This window comes from Equus caballus, chromosome 2 (assembly GCF_041296265.1).
Source record: "Equus caballus isolate H_3958 breed thoroughbred chromosome 2, TB-T2T, whole genome shotgun sequence".
Lineage (NCBI taxonomy): Eukaryota > Metazoa > Chordata > Mammalia > Perissodactyla > Equidae > Equus > Equus caballus.
Window position 1 is genome coordinate 5,649,682 of NC_091685.1, and position 4,978 is coordinate 5,654,659.

Consider the following 4,978-nt stretch of genomic DNA (forward strand, 5'->3'; position numbering starts at 1 on the left):
TTCCTGGAGGACTAGGATTCGGTCCTAGAGTAAACCTTGTACAGTTGAGCGGACGTGGATGAGCAGCTGTTTCTTAGTTTGCTGGATTTGTTCCTCAGTAGTTGTTTTGTGTGTCTTTCTGTAAATATGGTAATCCATTTATATCCTTTTGTATATCACTGACACTGAATTGGTAGAAAAATAAAATCGACAGTTTTTCAAAATGGGACTGTTAATTGAAATACGTGTATCTGTGAAGTCAATTATTTAATTTCTGATGTGTGTCTTTCCTTGGCCATTTCAATTCCATCTTAGAGTTGTTGTTTATAAAACACAAAAAGGTTTAACTTCTTGAGAAATAAGCTTTTGCCCCTAACTGGACTAATTTGGGGGTGATCTGTGTTTAGTGGTAACTCTGAGGAGCCTGAATTCTAAAAGTCTCTTTCTTCGTTGTCTTGGCCGCCTTTCTTCCACAGCTAAACAAAGGATGCAGGTGCTGAGAGCCGCCTCCTAATAGAGATTTCTTTTCCTGCCAGAACAGTGCTTCTAAACGGATCCTGTGCCCCCAGGCTAAGAGTTATGGCTGTCAGCTTTACTTACTCAGAACTTCACCTCAAGGTAGCTGAGGTACTGTACCAAGGCCCCCAGCGCCCTCTTCTCTCCCAGTCTGCAGTCATCTTTCTTTAAAACAAAGGTGGCTTTCATTCATCACTTAACAATCCAGGTATTCTTAGCAAGCTACTGACCACCATTTTTAAATAAGCAAAATCATTATTTTGAGGGGTAGGAAGTGGGCTAGATAAGCACATACCCCCTTAGTTGTCCGTCATGGTCCTAAGCAGCCCTGGCAGTTGCTGTAGTGCTGTGCAGATTCATGCAGAGCCAGCTAATCACTCAGAGTATGCGCTGAGTGCCTGTTGTGGCCTGGCTATTAGAAACAAATTTAACTGTGAACGAGACAGTCCTGGCCCTTCGAGGAGTTTATAATCCAGGCAGTGGCACTGAAACTTGGGATGAGAAACCTCAGACTCACAGGGAGTGCTTGTTAGAGTGCAGAGTCTGCTTCAGAGGTCTGGACTGGTTCCCAAGAGCCGGCGTTTGTAACACATCCTAAGCAGTGGTCTGAGAATCACACTGCGAGAAGGGTTTATTTTAGATCAGGAGTTACCAAACTTAGCATGCATCAGAGTCACTTGGAAAGCTTGTTTAAACAGATTACTGGACCCCACCTCCAGACTTTCTGATTCACTAAGTCTGGGGTGGGGCCCAAGAATTTGTGTTTCTAACGAGTATCCAGATGCTGCTGATGCTGCTGGTCAGGAGGGCACACTTTGAGAACCACTGCCCTAGTGGATTTTCTTGTATGTGTTCTCTCAGATGAGCGTCTGAAGCATATGAACTATCATTTCCTATAAGGTGGAGTTTTTCCATCTGATTCATTTATTGGAAAGCTTGAAGAAAACGGCTCGATCCCGTAGGTAACGCAGGAATGCTGAGAAGTCCTCGGGTGTTCATCTGCTTGTCTTGAAGTTGCCGCTGTGATGTGAGCGGAGTAGCTCTTTCATGCCATCGTCTGCTCATGCTCCTGTTATTTCCTTTGTCTGAATTGCTGTCTTGGCAAACTTCCCTTTCTTCACGATGAGCTTCGCCTTCCCACGTACTCCCAGATAGATTTCCTTGTGTTTTTTCAATACTTTGTCATTCCTTTTTTTTGGACCATATCATATTGAATTGTAATTTCACTGATTACAAATCTGCTTCCCTTTGTAGATTATGAGCTCCGTCCTCTTCCAGGATTCCAGTTAGACGCTTTCTCGGTGTTTCATCTGGGTCTTAACCTGTCTCCCATACTGTAATATTTTTGACTTTCCCTGCTTTATTGTGGGTAGTTTCTTCTGACCTGTCTTACAAGTCATTTTCTTCAGCTGTGTCACATCAGCAGGTAAACTGAACCACGGACTCCACGTGGACTGAGCTGCACTCACAGGAGTTTCCCAATAGAGTGAACATTGGTAGTCCTTTCTAGGTACTTGAGTTTACATCCTTAGCAGAACTTTATTTATAATTCTGAAATCCAGAGGGTTTTTTTAGTTGGTAAGTTTGCTGACAAAATTTGGCAACTAAGCCCGACCTTAACTGATGTGAGGCCGTTTGTAAACTTAATTTATTCCATGTCGTATGACTGTACTTAGACTTACCGTGGAATATTTGGTTATGAGGCGCTGTCCCAGACCCCATGGGAGTATTATGTAACACGCATCAGTATTACCGTTCTAAAATCTGAAAACTCCTTTATTCTGAAACATCTAGCCTTGGGTTTAAGAAAAGGTGTTGCAGACTGTTTTTGTAAAATGCTGTTAGTTCTTCCAGTCACTCGTTCAGCCCGCTGTATACCAGGCCTGCGCTAGGCACTGATGGTACAGACCCACAGACCTTGCCCTCAGAGAGCTCACTGCCGTGTGTGGGAGAAGCAATGGAGGCAATCCTTGTTTACAAAGACACTTTTTCTACTTATTTACAAAATTGCTGTGTGTCTTGCTGTTGCTGCCTCAGTGCTCGTTGGTTGCGCAGCTGTTCTATTCCTAGCCTGCACGAAATGCAGCCTCTCCTTAGGTCCCGGTGTTTGCCTCTTTGTCACTGGCATTATTTTGCAGAAGTTGTGTAGCTCTACTTGCCCCCAAGTGCTCCTCTTCTCCCTGCGCACACATCTTACCTTGAGTGTGCCTTCTAAGTGATCCAGGTGGTAAGGTATTTCTGGAAGATCTGTGGGATGTCTCTGGCAGAGAAACATTGGAAGGTGACCTCTACATCACAGGTCTTTACCTTGACAGTCTTTTGAACATACGTTTACTCTTGATTGGTTTATTCTTTTTATCTCTCAACTTAGTAACAGTGGTCTACAGTCTTGAAAAAATATTAAACACTAGTCCCTCCCTAACTGCATCATGAGCCTTAGTTGCAGGGACACAGTCCCCACCTCAGCCTAGCTTAAGCATAAAAAGGAGAGTTGATCCTAAGGGCACAGAAAAGTCTGGGTGAGCCCAAGGATAGATTTCCTTCTGGGCCATGTGAAGAACCTGGAAAGCTCTCAGGATCTCTAAAGGGTTCTTCTCTGCTTCTTTGTGCATCAGTGCTCTATTCTGTCTCCCTGCCTACTGGCCTTCTACCACTCTCTCCATCTGCCCTCTAGCTCCTGAGTTTACGTGTAATAGAGGCTGACCCGCTATTTCTGAATGTCAACCAAATTCCTGATTGAAAGAAATTAGCCTAAATGGATCGAGTGTTCGAAGGTCTCATTAGGCTCCAGGGACCAGGTCATGCAGTACCAACATGCTTCTGAGAACTTAGCTTTGTTGATTGGGATAGAGTGGGGTGAAGGGAGCTCCCAGAGCCGCCCAAGATAGGGACAAGATTCGGGGTTCATGGCCTGCAAAGAGGGGCTTATAATCCCCTTTGCTTTGGGGTGGAACCCCAAAGGGCAGCGTCCTAGAAGGAAGGGTGAAGAGGAAGTAGAGTGCGCGAACTGTAGTTGAGTTAGAACCCTCATTAAACTGAATTGCGGTAGTCTCTGTTTGCCAGTGTTTCTGGGTCCTGGAAGAGGCTATCATAAATCCTCTCTGGAGGAAAACAACACCCTGGGCCTCAATTATTTCTACAAATAAGTTTTTAAATACAGTGTCTGCACACAATTAAAAGTAACCAGGGGGCTGGCCCCGTGGCCGAGTGGTTAAGTTCGCGCGCTCCGCTGCAGGCGGCCCAGTGTTTCGTTGGTTCGAATCCTGGGCGCGGACATGGCACTGCTCATCAGACCACGCTGAGGCAGCGTCCCACATGCCACAACTAGAAGGATCCACAACGAAGAATATGCAACTATGTACTGGGGGGCTTTGGGGAGAAAAAGGAAAAAAAAAATAATAATAAAATAAAATCTTTAAAAAAAAAAAAAAAGTAACCAGGCACAGGAAGAGACAAGACAGCATGAATGAAAACAACCAAAGCAAAAGACAATACAATAGACCCATAGGGGCTCTCAATAATAGTTATTAGAGATTTTAAAATAATTATGATTACTATGTTCAATAAGATTAAAAAATGAAATTCTAATTCATTAGAGAACTAGAAACTACATATATATGTAGTAGAAACTACACCCACAGAGAAATTCTAGGACAGAAAAATAGACTGACTAAAATGAGCAGTCAATGGATAGGTTTACCTGCAGATTAAACATAGCTAAAAAGTGACTTGGAAAATAGGTCAGAAGAAATTATCCAGAATAAAGCATGGAAAGTCAAAAATACTGAAATAGAGAAGACGGATTAAGGCACAGATACTATAATGAGAAAGTTTCTAAGTGAATTGGAATCCTGGAAGGAGCTGGAGATCGAATGGAGCAGAAGCAGTTTGAAAAATGTGATAGCAAAGAACTTTCTAAAATTGATGAGACATCAAGCCACAGATTGAAAAGGCTCTATGAAGCCTAAACAGATAAATAAAAAGAATACACACTGAGGTACCTTCATATTAAAAGGGCTAAAACCAAAGACAAAGTCTTAAAAGTAGCCAGAGGAGAAAAAAGACCACCTTCAAATGAGCAGCAATAAGACGGCTAACTTCTCAACAAAAGCACTTGAAGACAATGGATTGGAAATTTTAAAGTGCTGAAAGAAATTCACTAACTTAGAATTCCATACCCAACATTAATCTCCAAACATGGTGGGGAAATAATAACATTTTCAGACAAACAAAAGCTGAGAAATTTCATCAACAGATCATAGTAAGAGGAACTTAATTTATAAAGGTAGTTTTTTCAGGAAGAAGAAGGAAGGATAGAAGCAGGAAGAAATTAAGAACAACAAAAAAGGTAAATATGAATACTGATTTACGAAACAATGTCTGATGGGATTTTTTTTTTTTTTTTAAGATTGGTGCCTGCGCTAATACCTGTTGCCAATCTTCTTTTTCTTTTCTTCTTCTCCCCAAAGTACCCCCGGTACAT